The sequence below is a fragment of the Budorcas taxicolor genome, chromosome 8 (genome assembly GCF_023091745.1).
Source record: "Budorcas taxicolor isolate Tak-1 chromosome 8, Takin1.1, whole genome shotgun sequence".
Lineage (NCBI taxonomy): Eukaryota > Metazoa > Chordata > Mammalia > Artiodactyla > Bovidae > Budorcas > Budorcas taxicolor.
The window spans coordinates 91,786,681-91,806,568 of record NC_068917.1 but is presented as its reverse complement, the minus strand read 5'-3'; positions in this window follow the sequence as shown (position 1 = coordinate 91,806,568).

Genomic DNA, 19,888 nt, shown 5'->3' with positions numbered 1-19,888 from the left:
ACATTAAAAAGGTCATACACCATATTCAAGGGGGATTTATTCCAGGGATGCAAGGATGTTCAACATCAAAAAATCCATCAATATGACACATTAATGATTAATACATTATTAACAAAATGAACAATAAAATCGTATAATTATCTCAATAGATGCAAAAAGTATTTGACAAAATTAACATCCATTCATGATAAACAGTCACAACAAACTGGGCATAGAGGCAACATACTTCAACATAATAAAGGCCCTCTATGACAAACTCTCAGCTATCATTAGTGGTGCAAAGCTAAAAGCTTTCCCTGTAATATCAGAAATGAGATAAGGATGCCCATTCTGGCCATTTTTAATCTACACAGTATTGGTAGTCCTACCCACAGCATTAAACAAGAAAAAGAAATAAAAAGCAACCAAACTTAAAAGGAAGAAATAAAATGTCACTATTTTTAGATGTAATATATAGAAAACTCTAAAGATTCCATCAAAAAAGTTAAATGAATTCAGTAAAATTTCAAGATATAAAATCAATAAACAGAAATCTGGCATTTCTACAGACTAATAACAAATCATCAGAAAAGAAATTTTAAAAATCCCATTTACAATAGCACCAAAAAGAATAAATTACTTGGGAACAAATTTAACCAAGAAGTTGAAAAGCCTATACAACTGAAAACTAAGACACTTATGAAAGAAACCAAAATAAATGGAAAGACATCCCATGTTCATGGATTAGAAGTATTGTTTAAATGTCCATAATACCTACAACGATCTGAAGATTCAATGCAATCTTTATCAAAATCCCAATGGCATATTTCAGAAAACTAGAACAAATACTCTAAAAATTTTATGGAACCACAAAAGATCATAAATATCCAAGACAATTTTAAGGAAGAACAGAGTTGGAGATATCATACATCTTGATTTCAGAGTATGCTAACATATATCAATAGAATATAGAGTAGCTATGGTAATCTGAACAGTATGATGTGTCAGTCACAGTCATGTTGACTTTTTTGTGACCCCATGGACTGTAGCCTGCCAGGCCCTTCTGTCCATGGAATTTTCCAGACAAAAATACTGGAGTGGGTTGCCATTTCCTCCTCCAGAACAGTATGATACCGGCAAAAAAAAAAAAAAAAAAAAATAGAATAGCAGAACTCACACATATATGGAAAAATTATGGCAAAGGAAAGAACATACAATGAAAAAAGGATTTTCAACACCATTCTTCAATAAACGGTGTTGAGAAAACTGGACAGTCCATGCAAAAAAAAAAAAAAAAACTAGATCACTATCTTACAACGTTAGACCTGAAAACATAAAATTCCTAAAAGAAAACATAGGCAGTAACGTCACTTTTTTTTGTGGTCTGATTCCAAAGGCAAGGGAAACAAAAGCAAAAATAAGCAAACTGGACTATGTCAAACTACAGAGCTTCTGCTCAGTGAAGGAAATAATCATCAAACTGAAAAGGCAACCCCTCTAATGGGAGAAGATGCTTGCAAATCATGTATCTGACAAGATACTTGCAAGTCATATGTCTGATATCTAAAAGATATTTATACACCTTATATGACTCAACAACAAAAAGAAACAACCCACTTAAAAAGGAAGTATTTGAATAGGCATTTTTCCAAAGAACACATACAGATGGCCAGCAGGCGCATGAAAAGATTTTCAACATCACCAGTTATTGGAGAAATGCAAATCAAAACACAATGAGACACTACCTCATACCTGTTAAAATGACTATTATGGAAAAGACAAGAAGCAACAAATGTTGAAGAGGATGTGGAGAAAAAGGGAGTCTTGCACACAGGTGGCGGGAATATAACTCGATACAGCCACTATGAAGAACAGAATGGAGGGTCCTCAAATTTAAGACTGCAACTACCATATTATCCAGCTATTCCACTATTGGGTATTTATCCAAAAAACAGGAAAACACTAATTTGAAAAAATATCTGTGTTCAATTGCATCATTATTTACAACTGCCTAGGGGTCGCGAAGAGTCGGACACGACTGAGCGACTTCACTTTGACTTTTCACTTTCATGCATTGGAGAAGGAAATGGCAACCCACTCCAGTGTTCTTGCCTGGAGAATCCCAGGGACGGGGGAGCCTAGTGGGCTGCTGTCTATGGGGTCACACAGAGTCGGACACGACTGAAGTGACTTAGCAGCAGCAGCAGCAGAGATGGAAACGTGGAAGCACCTCAAGTACTCATCAGTGGATGGACTGATGAAGGATGCGGCACTTACATGTGTACATGCTCAGGCATGTCCAGCTGTTTCTGACCCCATGGACTGGAGCCTGTCAGACTCCTCTGTCTGTGGGATTTTCCAGGCAAGACTACTGGAGTGGGTTGCCATTTTCTCCTCTAGGAGCTTCCCGACCTAGGGATCGAACCCATATCTCCTGCATTGGCAGGTAGATTCTTTATCATTGAGTCACCTGGAAAGCCTGTGTGTGTGTGTGTGTGTGTGTGTGTGTGTGTGTGTGTGTGTGTAGTACTACTCAGCCATAAAATATGAAATGAAATTTTGTCATTTCCAACAACATGGGTTGACCTAGAGGGTATTATGCTAAGTGAAATAAATCAAATGGAGAAAGATATCATTCACATTAAAAAAAAAACTGTAAAAAACAAACAAACAAACAAAATTAAACAAAACAAACTCCTAGGTACAGAGAAAAGATTAGTGGTGATCAGAGGGGAAGGGGGTTGAGGGGAGGGTGAAACTATTGAAGGGGGTCCACCTTATGGTGATGGATGGCAACTAGACTTGTGGCTATGACAACCCTATAGTGTATGCTGCTGCTGCTGCTGCTAAGTCACTTCAGTTGTGTCCGACTCTGTGCGACCCCATAGACGGCAGCCCACTAGGCTCCGCTGTCCCTGGGATTCTCCATACAGGTGGCATAATATAATTTTCTGTGCCTGAAACTGATATAATGGGAGAGGGGAAGAAAGGCAGGAAGGAGGGACAGAAGGGAGACAAGAAACAAAAAAAGTCATGGTCAGTAAAGGAATCCATTTCCAATCATCATTATGTTTAATGGAAAACATCTGAAAAAAAGATGCATCCATAACTGAAGCACTTCGCTGGACACCTGAAACTAACACAACTGCAACTATAGTTCAAGTTTTTAAAAAGGGACAAACTACTGATGTGTGGAACAACATAAAACAAATCTCAAAACAGCGTGTCAAATAAAAGAGGCCAAACCGAAGTAACAAAAACAAAAGCAGAAATCATTATTGTGAAGAATGAATTTCCCCAGATGACCAGCCTAGGGGTTCACCCATCTCCCTCCCACGGGCCTGTTTCGGAAACCCCTGATGGGTCTGTGAGCCACTGCAAGGCTGACAGCTGCAGGAGGCAGTGGTCCTGGCTCCCACACACCCTGCTCACCACAGCTGGCCACATCCTGCCCTGACTCAGGCCATTCTGATCTCAGTTCCTGGAAGCCAGTTGAATCTGAGGAGGGAGACAGTCTCCTTTTCTCTGCCCCAAGGCGGGGCCATTGATGAGGATCTGGAGGTCCCCTGCCGCTTCCTGGGAGCCACCAGGGTCCTGTCACCAGATTCTGCACACCTAAGCCTGATCTGTGGTGGGCTTCTCCACCTGTCACCTCGCTAAGCCATTCCCCTTAACTCGGGACCTACAGTTCCCTGTGATGTACTTGCCTATAAGCCACCTCAGAGCCAAAGTTTTTACCCCAATAAGGCCATTTGAGTCCTGGCTCATTACATTGCTGCCAGGCTTATGGGGGCTCTTGAGGCACTCACAGCCCTGCTCTAGGCACCCAGCCCACATCCCACAGCAAGCTGACCTCTGCCCATCCCCATTCCTGCCACACTCTGCGGTGCTCCATGCTTGCCCTTTGCCCTGTCTGGATCCCAAGGTCCTCAGTTGCTCAGAAACCTGTATGGGGGCTTTATCATTGTCCATGGGCTTCTTGCCACCAGCTACCATTTTGGAGCTATTATTAGAGTGAAAACTTCCTTGGATATTTAATTAAAGAAGTAGCTATACAAGTAATTTGCCTCCATGTCACAGGAGCACTGATTAGACCCTGGCCTTGGCCATATTCAGCTAAGACTCTCAGGATCCCAGGGCATGGCAGGCTACTGGGCGCCCCATCTCCCTGATGGCACACCCGGTCTCCCCCAACTGACATGCCAGGTATGCCCAAAGCCACAGCTCCTCTCTTCCCACTGCATTGTTAACGACCACCCAGTCCTTGCCCTGTGGTCACTCTCAAGCCTGTCTTTCCATCTACTGCTTACACTTTATTTCTTAGAGTAAAAGACAATTTTCAAACACCCATTTATCATGTTTGGCTTCAGCTCTCCCTGTTATCTTGCTGTGATTCAGATTCAGGTTTGATTAAATAAAGTTTTGGCAGGGACTCGACTCGGGGTGGGAAGTGTGGAAGTTGTTGGGGACTTGACCAAGGAGTGATGATGCTGCTAAGTTGCTTCAGTCGTGTAGTAGTGGACAGTGAACTCCTACCTGGGGGAAGAAGGGTAAAGACATGTGGGAGATGAATGCAGCACTCCCGTAGGAAGGGAGCCGTGGAGGATGTGCAGGAGAGTGAGAGGAGCTCTTGGAGAGACAGCGAGAACACCGGGAATATAGGACTGTAGAGGCCTGACTGGAAGGTCAGACTCAGACCAAGCCAGGCAAGGACCAAGGATTAGCTCTACATCAGGGAGACTGAGCTGCGGGCTCAGGTGAGTCAGATCCAGCAGGTGGAGCAGCTCCTCAGCCCTGGCTGTGCAGGGCACCAGCTGCACACCAGCAGCTGGCTCTGCTGGCCTGGCGTGTGGCTGGATTGGGGGAGTGTGAGATCTCCGATGACGCTAATGTGCAGAGTGTATGTGTGTGTGTGTGTGTGACTCAGTCACGTCCAACTCTTGGCGAGCCCCTGGACTTTAGTTGGCCAGGCTCCTCTGACGCAGGGAGACAGGGAATTGCTGCTGTTGCTCAGAGTTCCTCCCACCTCAGTGCCTCAGAAAACACCTGCAGGTCTGTTAAAATGCATGTTCTGGTGCAGGAGGAACAGTGGGCCTCAGTACGTGCATTTCTGATGAGCTTTGGGCAAAGCCAAACCCAACATCATGCTTGCACAAAGAGAGTGGGCTCTTTAACAAGATTTTCTTCTGTCCAATTGCTTACACCAGTAAGCAAGAACTCACCTCAAAGTGCCCTCAATGTTCAGGTGCTAAGTCATGTCTGACTCTTTCTGACCACATGGACTACAGCACACCAGGCTTCCCTGTCCTTCACCATCTCCAGGAGCTTACTCAAACTCATGTCCGTGGAGTCAGTGATGTCATTCCACTATCTCATCCTCTGTTTGCCCCCTCTCCTCCTGCCTTCAATCTTTCCCAGGATCAGGGTCTTTTCCAATGAGTTGGCTCTTTGCATCAGATGGCCAAAGTATTGGAGCTTCAGCTTCAGCATCAGTCCTTCCAATGAATATTCAGGGTTGATTTCCTCTAGGATCGACAGGTTTGCAGTGCCCTGGATGTTAACAAATAACATATGTATTCACAGAGCAACCAACCAGGAGCACATGTCACCTAAGACATTCTCAGTAAGTGATGACAGTGTTGTCCATACCCACCAAGCTCTTGCCTGCCCTGGAACTCTAGTCTCTAGTGATTCAGAGCATGAAGGCTCTGGCAGCCCCCAGCAGTCTGCCCAGCCAGGCCTCGCCAGGATTCTGCCTTCCCTCTCCTTCAAGGCTGCACAGGGAGGACTTCCTCACTGTGTGCACACCAAGGTATGAGGGTAGAAAGTGAGGCTGATGTGTGTCTTCACAGGCCTATTGGATCAGGACACCATTGCTTCAAAGCCAGCAAAGGCCCTTAGTCTGAAAAGATAGTTGGAAATTCTTGGTGTGATGATTGAGAGGTCAGATCCTTCCCATGGCCTTACTTGCCATGACTTCCCACTCCCACCCCAATACACACAAATCTTAAGTCACATCTAACATGATGCAAGGCCCAGGAGGCACAAGCTCTCCAGGCTTGGCACCTGCCACCCAGCCCTCCGCTGCTGGACCCTGCATGTTTTGTATCTGTAAGATGTAAGATGGAGGGCAAGCCCCTCCTGCAGGAAGCCTTACCCACCTCTGTAGACTGGGCTGGGACCCCCACCCTCCTTAAAAGCAGCCCTATCATCGCCTCCACTTTCTGGTCTTTCCCACTCTACTGGATTAGAGGGGGTTTAAGGACAAGATCCAATGCCCTCTCTGGGTCTGGCTTCACAAGTGTTAGTTGTTTGGGTAGCCATTCCCTTCTCCAGGGGATCCTCCCAACCCAGGGATCGAACCTGGGTCTCCTCCATTGCAGGCAGATTCTTTATCATCTGAGCCACCCGACAAGCCCTATTAGTTGATACATTTTTTAAAAAAATGAATGAGAGATGAGAAGGAAGGAGAGAACACAGGAAGGAGGAAAGCATTTAGCTCTCCAAACCCTGTTTTCTATTTCTTTTGAAGGCCTCGGAACTTACACTCCATGTGGCAAGACCAAGAGTGCCCAGTGCATGTAGCTGGTGCACTACCTTTAGAAGAGTCAATTCAAGGTGACATGAGTGTAAGTAGTCACTGATTAAGCAATGAGTGGATCTAACCTTCAACTGGGTGGAAACTCACAGCATGGTTACTAGCCTGCACATTCAAGTGAATGTGCTATAAGGACCAGCAGGAATATTTAAAATTCAAGGTGAACACAGGTTCACCTTACCTCATTGTAATCCAAATCAAATAAGGTTGAGTGTGGGGAAGAAAGTAACAGAGAAATAAGAATTTCATCTTAAATCGTCTCTCTATGTAGTCAACAGAAAACAGAGTAAGAATACTGCACACCAAAGTGGTAATTGACATGAAATTCAGAAGTCATTGTCAGAGCCACCAGCCCTGCCGGACAACTGCTGAGCAAGGAGCTAGTGAGACAGCAGGGTGGCTACTCCAGAGTCAGCCTGAGGAGAAGTGCTGTCTGGGCCTGAGATCTCTGCTCCACAAGTGCCCAGATGCACACGTACACACATGCAGACACACACGTACATACATGCAGACACTCACGTATACACACGTACACTCCGCACTTTTCCCAGAGTCACACTGGGCTCTAGACCACAGAGTTGCTGAGCCAACATTTCTCTAGTCTCTGGGTTTGGAATACATCCAAAGGGGCGGTCTGTTTTCCCAAGCCCTGGTCCCAAGTGTAGATTTCCCTCCTGCCCACTTATATTAAGCAATCAACTGTCAAACATTTTAATTTAGTGAATGAAAACCCCTTGATCCTGGAAGGCCGTAAATTAAATGAAACCTCCTCTGCACACCTGGCCACCTTGGGGGTTTTACCCCCAGGTGAGCAACCACTTGGCTGGAGGAGGTCAGGATCCCCAGGTGCTTCCTGGGGCTTCAGCAAGCCAGGCCCCAGCATAGGGCGGCTGTGGCATGTCATGTCAGTGTGAGAACAAAAATACTCCCCACATCCTGCAAGGTCAACCTATGTTACATGCATATTTTAATTACATGAATTCAAAACATAAAAATTTCACTTCACGTTAAAAAAGGATGAGGAACTGTGCATGCTTCTTAACAAGCCAGCAGAGTAAATGTAAATTGTGTTTCTGCTACATGGGAAAACAGAATGCCCGCCACTCTATATTGAGACTGGCTGAAATGATGCAAAACCCTCTGGAAAGTGTTGCTTTCCAGAGATAATAGAGACTCCAGCTCTCCTGATAATAGAGTTTAGGGTCTGGAGGGAGATGGCGGAATACAGACAAAAGGTGAGGGGAGGAAGAGGCAGAGGAGCATTTATCTCTTTAGTGGCCAGGAGGGAACAGAGAGACAATTAGACGCATCAAGCAGGACTTCCTACAGGAAGAGCCTCTTCATCTGAAAGCCAGAGTGTGACTAGGATCTACTGAGATGAGGAGGGTGTGAGAGCAACGTGTGCAAAAGGTTCTGAGGTGGGAAGCAGAGCGGCAAGGAAGAGGCACAAGGCAGGAGGTGGGCTGGAGAAAGGACATGCAGGACATCAGGCTGTGAAGTGATGGGGACAGCACTGGGAGCTCCTAGCAGCTGGGAGGGGCTAGAGGCAAGGAGAGAGGTCACTGTGCATTTTGAAAAGATCCTTTAGGTGGCAGTGGGAAAGGAGAATTAGGGTGAGTTCAGCTGTGTTTGTGCATGACCACTGTGGAAAGTGAAGATGAGAGGGCCTAGATCCAGCCCTGAGGTAAGTCAAAGGTTAACCTCGAGTGCAGCCAGAGTTACCCACAGCGGAGAGTAAGGGATCATCAGAGAGGAGGATAAATAGACGGCCAAGGAAAGAAGGACTGCCCAAAAGGTGTGTCAACATGACAGTCTGCTGAGGGACCACAGTGTAAGAAAAAGCATCCTGGGCTTAGCAGCATTTGGATCCTTGTGACCTTAGCAAGAGATATTATGGTTGGAGCCACAGATACAAGCTAAATGGGAGTGAACTGAAGAGAGAAGCAGAAAGGGAGAAAATGGCAACTTTCTAGGAAGGAGACAAAAGATGATAGCCGTGGGGTAGAGGAAATCATCAAAGGAGGAAATTGTTTTGTTGTTGTTAGCATTGTTTAGAATGAGAATGTTTAAAAACCTGTCTTAAGCTGTCTGACTGAATATATTACATTGTGCATGCATGCTAAGTCACTTCAGTCGTGTCTGACTCTTTGCCACCCTGTGGACTGTAACCCTCCAGGCTCCTCTGCCCATGGGATTTTCCAGTCAAGAATACTGGCATGGGTTGCCTTGGCCTTCTCCTGGGGATCTTCCCCACCCAGGGATCGAACCTGTGTCTCTTAGATTTCCTGCATTGGCAGGCAGGTTCTTTACCACTAGTGTCACCTGGGAAGCCCATATTACATTAACCAAACACTTAACCTTCTCTCCTTCCTGAAACCCCACCAGAATTGCAATAAATGCACAAGGGATAAAGAGAAATGGAATAGGGACATCGGGGAAAGAGACACTCATGGAAATTTGGAAAGAGGACACCTGGATGAAGGGGAGGGAACTGCCTTAGGAAGGCTAGCAGGGAGGGATGCTGACAAGGAGAACCCCAGGAAGCCTTCCGTCTGGAGAAACAAGAGAATCCAACTGGGAGCCCATGTCCCCATCCCACCTGCTCTCAGGGCACAGCCAGGAGATAGTTATAAGAACCTACACAAGTGATTAAATGGCACAGAACCACATACACACACTCTCCATGGCAGGGTAACTTGTAGAATCCTATGCATCTATAATTATTTTAGAATAAAAAGTTAACATTTTGACTTTCCTGGTGGCTCAGACAGTAAAGAATCTGCCTGCAAAGCAAGAGACCTGGGGTCAATCTCTGGGTCAGGAAGGTGCCCTGGAGAAGGAAATAGCTACCCACTCCAGTATTCTTGCCTGGAGAATTCCATGGACAGAGGAGCCTGGTGGGCTATGGTCCATGGGGTCGCAAAGGGTCAGACACTACTAAGCAACTAACACTTTCACTTTCAAAAAGTTAAAATTCTAAATAAGTGAAAAATCAGAAAGTCCTTATATTTTCTTTTGAAAGATTTAACACATGATGTCCTTGTTCCAGTGGGAAAACTGAAGAGTATGTTCTCATGATACGTACAAGAACCGGGATGAAGATCCCCAGCGGGAAAGAACTGAATACCTCTCTGTTAGGAAGAATGGGAAGGGGACAGAAAGACCCCAAGTAGATATCCCATGGACCTGCTGCTCCAGTGCTGGTGGTCTCAATGTGGAGTGGGTTTTTGTTTTGTTTCGTTTTTTCCTGAGGTGCCTTCTTTCTAGACAGTACAATGGAGTGCTGCTGCTGCTGCTGCTGCTGTTAAGTTGCTTCAGCCGTGTCTGACTCTGTGTGACCCCACAGATGGCAGCCCACCAGGCTCCACCATCCCTGGGATTCTCTAGACAAGAACACTGGAGTGGGTTGCCATTTCCTTCTCCAACGCGTGGAAGTGAAAAGTGAAAGTGAAGTTGCTCAGTCGTCTCTGACTCTTCGTGGCCCCATGGACTGCACTCTACCAGCCTCTGCCATCCATGGAATTTTCCAGGCAAGAGTACTAGAGTGGGGTGCCATTGCCTTCTCTGGCAGTGGAGTGCATGGAACTGAAAACCCTTGAACCAGCAAGTCCTGGGATCCCACAGTGACTGGGGAAGCTGAAGGAAGGCCACGGCGCTGCATGCTCTCTGGGTACCTGGAGAAGTGCTCAGAGCCAGGGCTTCTGGCCATTTACGTGCTGCCTTCCTTGGGTTCTCAAGTGGCTCATTGCCTCTGACTCATTGCCTCTCTCAACAACCACACAGTCCCCTGCTGGGGCCTTTGTTTCTCCTGGGTTTACCCACCGCTCTCCACTAGCTTTCCCCGAGCCTCTGCATTTAAAAGCATAATGCTCCAAAGGTTGCTTTTGGGGGTTTTCCCCCCTTTTTGTCCTCTTTATTTATCTTTAAGTGCCTATGTGAGCATTATAGCCAATGTAGTCCTGGAACATTCCCTGTGACTTTTATTGAATGGAATTTACTGTACTCTTTATGAATCAAAGTCAGTTCCTTCCAGTGTAAAGGAATCTGTTTTCAGATGATTGTTGAGGATTCTCAGTTACTTGGAGGCTTCAGGCAGCAGGTCAGTCTTACAGGCAGGATTTATTTCTGGTTTATGATTTGTTTCTGCTTTTATCTAACTTTGCAAGATCCTACAGCCCACAGAACTATGAGTCTGAGGTCCTTTGGTTAACTTTGCTAGTTAAGAGATTGCAGCCCTGAAGCAAGGGACTTCATAGATTTCTGCACTGAGGGACTAGAGAGATTACTTTATTTTTTCCCTGTTGTTTGGAATACAGAAGGGAGCAAGAGAGTCGTTGAAGGAGGACAGGGTGTGTTTGTATACTTGGTTTATAGAAGGCTGAGAGCACTTATAGAGAACACCTCTGTGTTTCTTAGCATTATTCTTTTAGCATGCACTGTATAAAATTACCATATCAGTGGTTACAAGTGGTCAAGTGTGGTAATTTCACGTGGTTCATTTTAAAACGTTTCTTTGTAGTCAGCCTCCTCCTTCTACCAAAAATACAGTGATGTCTTCTCTCTCTCTTTTTTTATCTGGTCATACTTTTCCAGTAAACCTCTGCTTATCCCAAATGCTCCCATCTTAACTAATTGCAAGATTTTCCCATTCCCCAGGGACAGCAATGTTTAATGAGGTTCATAAACAGAGGCATTAAAGACAAAGTAGAAATAGCCACACAGAAACCTGAAGGAGGATTACTCTCCAGGTCTGACCCTTTTAAACTGTCCATTTGTATGACAGTAGCGGGGAGAAGGGTAGAGATAATCACGGATGAATTTCCTATAGAGCCATCATCCAGAAACTTTCCTTCTCAGGCATCATGAGATCTGCTTTCTCTTTCTAGCTTAGGTTTCTTGTATTCAGGCTGCATGTTGTTCTCTTTCTTAGTTTACTCTCATTTTGTTGAAACTCATCCTCCAGTAACTTCCTAAGAAAGGGACATAGAAGGAGAATTGTTTCAATCCTTGCTTTGTCTGAAAATATCTTTATAATACCTTCAGACTTGGCTGATAATTTGGCTGAGTGCAGGATTCCCAGCTCCACTGTCTGTCAAAGCTACTGTTGAGAAATCTGGTCCTTGTTATGATGACCATTTTCTGGCATGTGGCCTGGTTTATCTTCCCTTTCTCTGGAAGTTTTTAGGAATTGTGTTAAACCTTATGTCAGTTTTGGAGAATTGACCCCTTTAAGTTCCCCAGTTTATGAACATAGTATATTTCCCCATTTATTTCTGCCTTTGACTTCTCTCTCCAGCACTCTGTAGCTTTTAGCATACCTGTGCAGATTTTGTTAGATATACACCTCAGAATTTCTTCTTGCTTTAGTGATTATAAGTCATATTATATTTTAAATTTCAGTTTTCATATATTTATCACCAGTATGTAGAAATACAATTAATGTTTGCACATTGATCTTATAGCCTGAAAACGTGTTTCTTAATTCCAGGTGTTTTTATGTTTGTTTTTCGCTTGTTTGCCTTCTGTAGATTCCTGAGGGTTTTCATGAAGACCCTCGTGCCATCTGCAAATGGGGGCAGTTTTATTTCGTTCTTTCTGACCTGTATACCTTTTATTCCTTTCTTTTTTCTATTTTGCTGTCCAGGACTTACAGTATCATGCTGAAGAGAAGTGGTCTCAGTGTCCTTGTCTTGTGCCTGATCTTAGGGGAAAACATTCAATCTTTCACCATCACATATAATGTTGGCGGTAGGGATTTTGCAGATGTTCTTTACCAAGTTGAGGAAGTCTCACTCTATTCCTAGTTATCTGACAGTTTTATCATAAATAATGTTGAATTTTGTCAAATGATTTTTCTGCATCAACTGATAGGATCAAATGATTTTTCTTCTTTAGCTTGAAAGTATTATGGATTATATTGCTAGATTTGTGAATATTAAACCAGCCTTTCATCCTTAGAATAAACCCAGCTTGCTCATGTTAATTATTTTATATATTACTGAATTCTATTTGTTAACATTTTCTTAAGAATCTATGTGGCTACATTGATGAATATTGGCCTGTAGTCTTTTTTTGTACTTTTTTGGTTTGCTTTTGCTTTCGGGATAATACTTGCTTTACAAAATGAGTTGATGTTCTCACTTTTATTTTCTGAAAGAATTGTGCAAAATTGGCATTTGTTAATTCTTCTTTTCACACTCTGGTAGAATTTTCAGCAAAACCGTCTGGCCTGAAGATGTATTTTTTGAAAATTTAAAAATTATGAATTCCTTTTTTTTTTATAGCTATAGGGCAATCCAAATTTGAAATGTTTTATTTCATATTGGGAGAATTGTGGTAGATTGTGCTTTTCAAAGAATTGGTTCTTTCCATCTAAGTTGTCAAATGTATGTGTGTAGAATTGTTTCTAGTTTTCCTTTTTTATGTTTCTGATGTCTGCAGGGAGTGTAGTCATTACCTGTTTCATTCCTAATACTGCTAATGTCTGTCTTGCCATATTTTTTGTCAACCCTGTTAGAGGTTTGTCTGTTTATTGACCTTCAAAACAACCACCGTTTATTTCATTATTTTTCTGTTTTCATTTAATTATTTTCTGCTCTTATCTTTCTTGCTTCCTTCTTTCTGCTTGCTTTAGATTTGTTTTGCCTTCTTTTTTCTATTTCCCGAGGTGAGAGCTTAGACTATTGATTTGAGTCTATTTTATTTTCTAATCTAAGCTTTAAAAAACATGTTTTGGAAGTCTGAGGTCTTCTGCCAGTGTTCATCAGGTGTTCTGTAGGAGTTGTGATGGGGGAGGGAGGCTCACGAGGAAGGGGATATATACATATATAGTTATGACTGATTCACTTTGTTGTATGGCAGAAACAGACACAACATTATAAAGCAATTATCCTCCAATTGAAAAAAAATTAAAAAATAAAATGAATTAAAATCAATATATCACCCAAAAAGGTAACTACTGATTTTGATGGAAAAGATGGTTGGAAAAAACAAGAACTGTGTGCGAAAAAAAAAAAAAATGTTTTAATCAAGAAGAAGAGCTTGTGCATGGTTCCAATTCAATGAATATAGAAGGAAAAGCTTTTTCTTTTTATAAAAAGTTGTAGAAATTCTATGATCCATTTAAATGCCCAGATACTTAGCATTGTACCCATTAAATGGGGTACAATGTGCCATTTTCTAGATGCGGACCCTGACACTCAGATGTTTGACAGTTTCTTTATTAATTAACAATCATGGTAGAAGCAACACTCCCCACCCTTCTCCCCACTACAGCATTTCAGCCTGTGCTAGCCATTCTCACCAGTTGGAGCAGAGGCTGTCCATAAGGGATCTAGGCAGGTTCTACCCCCAAACCAGCCATGCACAGTCTATAACCCAGAGTAGATGTGGGGACTGGCAAGAGTGAGGGTCAGTGGATGGCATCTAACCTTCCTTTTCTTGTCTTCACGCTCCAGTCAAGTCAGGTCAAAGGAGTCAGGCCCTGGGCCTCTGCAGGCACCTGGATAGTGGACATCCATGCATAAAGGCCAGCCTAGGTCTTTCAGGAGGGTTGCAACTTCCAAAGTGCTAAAGTAAATCAACAAACTCCAGATAGGCAGGGCAAGCCAACTCCACTACTTGTCAACTGTGTGACTTTGGGTAAATGTATGATCAATTCAGCATTTCACTTGCCTCTTCTGAGAGAAGGAATGATATTGGTGTCCATCTCCTACGGTTGCTCTGAGGGTTAAGGAGTTACTTTGTGTGAAGTTCTTTGAACAAGATCTGGCAGGAGTAGGTACCAAATCAGTACTGATATTTGCTCTGACTTCCCCATCCAAACTCCTTCAGCCCTTTCCACTTAAGAGTCAATCTCTGATGGTACAGGAGTGAGGAAATTGGCAATTACTTTTGCCCTCATCTCGTCACCCTCTCTCTCCACCTTCATCTCCAAACAACCCTTCCACGGCTGAGGAAAAGCCAAGTCATTCAATAATATTGCAGACACTTGTTCAAAAAGCCAGGGGCAGGGGAGGAATACATGGAACCAGTCTGAGCAGATTGCAGACAGGTTTGCGCAAAACCACCCCATTCACTGAGGGCTATGTGAATGATAGGATAAACACAACCCAGGCATTTTTGCTGAATTACAACCCAGACTATATATATCAATAGTCCTCCATAAATGGAAAGCTCTTCTCCAGCAACTCAGCCCTCACCACAATTTCCCAGAAGCAATATCCAGCAAGAAAAGCACTTTTAGGGACAAACTTGACTCAAAGTTTCAGGCTGCTGAAGACTGAGCTACCCGGTTTGTGGGGTTCAGTGCAGGCATCGCCGCAAGCCTCAGACAGGTCTCCTCAACAAAACAATGGAGAGACTCAGGAGTGCCTCCACCCTTCGGCGTGTCTTCCAGCCCACCCTGTCTCCTCCTGCTTTCAGAGAACGCAGGCTTCTAACTGAAAACTCACCACAGGGGCAAATACACTAACATATTAGACCTTCACCACCAGCCCAGGCTGAGCTTACGTTTCTCTGTTTATCTGCTCCCACTGAAACTTCTGCACAGCGGACTACAAATTTACTTATGTTACAGATTTATTATAAGTGATACAGCTCAGAAACAGCCAAATGGAAGAGATGCACAGAGCAAGGTATGGGGAAAGACCTTGGAAAGTCCATGCCCTCTCTGGGTCTATCAGCTGCCCAGCATATAGATGTGTTCACCAACCCAGAAGCTCAGTTGTGTGGGGGCTTTCATGGAGGTTTCACTACGTAGGCTTCATTGATTAAATCACTGGCCTTTGGTGATTATCTCCAGCCACTCTCCTCCCCAGAATGGGGCTGAAAGTTCCCACTCCGTAATCACATGGCTGGTTCCTCTCAACCAGCCCCCATCCTGAAGCTTTCCAGGGCCCAACCACCAGCCATCTCATTAGCAGGCAAAAAACAATAGATTTGAGGATTTTAGGAGTTTTGTCAGTGCCATCCAACTCTTTGCAACCCCCTGGGCTGTAGCCTGCCAGGCTCCTCTGTCCATGGGATTTCCCAGGCAAGAGTACTGGAGTGGGTTGCATTTCCTCCTCTAGGGGCTCTTCCTCACCCAGAGACTGAACCTGCACCTCTTGCATCTCTTCCATCTCCTGCATTGGCAGGCAGATTCTTTACTGTCTGAGCCACGAGGGAAGCCCAAGGAATCAGGATCAAAGACCAAATATTTATTTTGTACTATACTACAGGGTCCATGGGCTTATCTTCCAGGGAGGATAAGCACACTTATGCATGCAGGCTCATACATACATGTATGCAAATACATACACACATACACTCATACACCCACACACAATGCACACACATATAGACAGTTACACACTTAGATGAACACACACACTAATTAGGTGTCTGAATATTAGAAACAGCCTCACCAAATATGAAATGTGAAAAGAACAATTCCTGGAATCTGTTGGTTCTCCACTGAGCAAGAGTGGAGAAAGGGGATGGATGAGACATAAAGATGGGGACAGGTGATGTAATAACTATGAAAGTCACAAAGTCACGAAGGCCAGCTTTGGTAGGAATCTCTGTCAAAGAAAGAAAGCTCACTGGGAAAGAGTTCTGACAGTGAGGCAGCCTGGCTTCACTTGGCCCCAGCCAGGGTTATTAGGTACAAAAGGCCAATTTCCATGTTGCAGATCCAATTCAGATCGATGTTTTAGAGCTATTTCTCTCCCTGATAGCTCAGTTGGTAAAGAATCCACCTGCAATGTAGGAGATCCTGGTTCAACCCCTGGGTTGGGAAGATCCCCTGGAGAAGGGAAAGGCTACCCACTCCAGTATTCTGGCCTGGAAAATTCCAGGACTGTATAGTCCATGGAGTGGCAAAGAGTCAGACATGACTGAGTCACTTTCACTTAATTTCTCTCCAGCACTATGTAAATAACTTCCACTGTGGTGATCTTCTGGAAACCACAAGACCGGGGCCCCCCAGGGGCTCTTTTCTACTGGGTACCCTTCCCTGTGGCCAACCTACCCTACCCCACCCCCTGCCCAGAGCTCCCACCACTTGCCCACACGTGTGAACTCACACCACATTGCATCTTTAAAAATCGACCTCTGAAACCCTCAAAAAAGTAGCATGTACACTCACTCAGGATAAGAGCAAGACAGAGATCCAAGAGGCAGAGGCAAGTAGGGAGGAACGAAGGTGCATTTATAGGCACAAGTGTCTGGCTTTCCCAGCTTCTCTGTTCCTACAACTACTTCTGCAGCATCTCAGCTCTGCTGGGGAAGCCTTCCCTGTGGGTTAGAGTCTTAAAGCTGGATGTCTTTTCACCATGTGGCACCTGAAGGCCATGTTTCAGGCACTAATGTGCTGTAAAAATAAAGTGTATTGCTTTTCAAAAAACTACACGTAAGAACATAATGCGTGTGTGTGTGTGTCTGTGTGTTCAGTTGAGTCCTACTCTTTGCGACCCAGGGGACTGTAGCCCACCAGGCTGCTCTGTCCATGGCATTTTCCAGGCAAGAATACTGGAGTGGGTTCTCATGCCCTCCTCCAGGGGATCTTCCCGACCCAGGGATCAAACCCAAGTCTCTTCAGTTTACCTGCACTGGCAGGTGGGTTCTTTACCACTAGCGCTACCTGGGAAGTCCACGTGATAATACGTATTTGCTCAAATTATATTCAAGTCTCTAGGGAAGGAAATGGCAACCCACTCCAATATTCTTGCCTGGAGAATCTCATGGACGGAGGAGCCTGGTAGGCTACAGTCCACAGGGTCGCAAAGAGTCAGACATGACTGAGCGACTTCACTTTCACTTTCTTTCATATTCAAGTCCGGGATCATGTGGTTTTCAAAAGTATACAGACATAAATGATCGTATCTTTTAATTTTATCCCCATAAGCCTAAATTTGATTTGATAGTTTGAGCACAGAGATGGAGAATTTTTTAATTACTTAGTCAAGGCTGTGTTTTTTCCAGTGGTCATGTATGGATGTGAGAGTTGGACTGTGAAGAAAGCTGAGCGCTGAAGAATTGATGCTTTTGAACTGTGGTGTTGGAGAAGACTCTTGAGAGTCCCTTGGACTGCAAGGAGATCCAACCAGTCCATCCTAAAGGAGATCAGTCCTGGGTGTTCATTGGAAGGACTGATGCTGAGGCTGAAACTCCAATACTTTGGCCACCTCATGCGAACAGTTGACTCATTGGAAAAGACTCTGATGCTGGGAGGGATTGGGGGCAGGAGGAGAGGGGGACAACAGAGGATGAGATGGCTGGATGGCATCACTGACTTGATGGACATGATTTGAGTGAACTCTAGGAGTTGGTGATGGACAGGGAGGCCTGGCATGCTGTGATTCATGGGGTCACAAAGAGTTGGACACGACTGAGTGACTGAATTGACTGAACTGAACTGAACCTCACATTTTATTTTTCTCTAAATTTTTATCATGGAAAAATTTCAAGCTCTTAGAGAAGGGGAACACATAACACAAGTCTCCCCATCCACCTTGGAGATCCAATTACGGCTAACATGTTTTTATATCAGGTTTACCTGTACACACTGTGGTGGCTCAGATGGTAAAGCAAGCGCCTGCAATGCAGGAGACCTAGGTTCGATCCCTGGGTTGGGAAGATCCCCTGGAGAAGGAAATGGCAACCCAATCCTGTATTCTTGCCTGGAAAATTTCAAGGAAGGAGGAGCCTGTTAGGCTACAGTCCATGGGGTTTCAAAGAGTTGGACACGACTGAGCGACTTCACTTCTTCACTTCACTGTTTCTGCTGAATCATTTAAAATCAAGTTTCAGGTATCAAGACCCTTCAGTAGTTAAGCAGGCATCTTCTAAAAATAAAGTCATTCTAGCAAGCAGTGTGCTATTATTACACCTAACAATGTGAACAATAATTCTACAATATCATTCAATACATCATCATGTTGAAAGTTCCTCCAAACTGTTTCACACTGGGTAGTTGACTTAGGAATTGATCAGCATCCATGTTTGCTACGAATATTGCTCCTTTTTAGTTGATTTTGTACTAGAACATTCCCACTCCTTCTCTGACACTGACATTTTTGAAGAGACCAGAAAAATGGATACAGAATGCTCTGCTCTCTGCACCTATCTGATCTTTTCCCCATGGAGTCATTTACTTTGCTGTTCAAACCCTTCTTTCTCGTAAACCAGAAAGGCTGCAGGCTTGAACTTTGATTCAAGTTAAGTATTTTTAGCAAGAACACAGCACTGGTGATGGTGTGTGCTGGATTCTGCATCCTATAATATCGGGTTGATTTGGTTTGAGAGATGCTAAGTTTGATCCCTCCTGAAGGCCCTAACAGATGTGTCCACTGAAAATGGAGAATGTTCTTCCTTTTCCAGTTAGCTCTGTGCTTCACCAACTCTCCACACCTTCATAGGGCCCTGCATAAAATCGCCTTCTCTAACTCAATTATTTCACTGACCACTGCACACTGGGATCTTCCTAATCATCCCACTGTTGTTGTTTAGTCGCTAAGTCGTGTCCAACTCCTTTGCCACCCCATGGACCATAGCCTGCCAGGCTCCTCTATCCGTGGGATTTCCCAGGCAAGGATACCGAAGTGGGTTGCCATTTCCTTCTCCAGGGGATCTTCCCGACCTTGTGACAAAACCCACATCTCCTGTGCTGCAGGTAGGTTCTTTACCACTGAGCCACCAGGGAAGCCCAGTTCTTTCATTACTTCTGCATTTACGAAACATCATTCCTCTGGAAAGAGCTGTCCCTGCAGAGGGGAAGAGTTTTATCCCACAGACTCTTAGGGAGAACTGGTTGTCTCCAGAAAAGTCATGAGAGAATGTGGTCTCTAAGAGTTGTGTGGGGGCACAGAGGGTGCCCCCAGTCAGGGTCCATTGTCCGAGCTTTAAGCAAAGGAGGAGGAAGCAGGGTTGGGCACTGGGCCAGTGAGAGGACCATGTATGGCTAGAGCTGCTCAGGATGGGAAATCTTTGCGGAAAAGGAGTTTCAGATATGCCTATATATCAAATCCTCTCATCTCCCTTGGACACCTGCAGTAGAGTCCCACAAGTTTTCAGGCTTCTGGAGTCCAGGTCCTGATGCTGGTTTTGGAGGCATCACTAAGCCTCAAGGTTGCCCTGGTGATGTCAAGATTTCAGACACCATCTAGTGAATGAAGACATGGGCACCAATCAAAACAAACCTAGTAGTGCATTTTTCACAATGCAAAGCAACTAATTGAACAGACTTGTCAATGAACCAACTGATTGTTTTGGTCAGTTGTAAGCACCATGGCCTGGAGAAGGCAATGGCACCCCACTCCAGTACTCTTG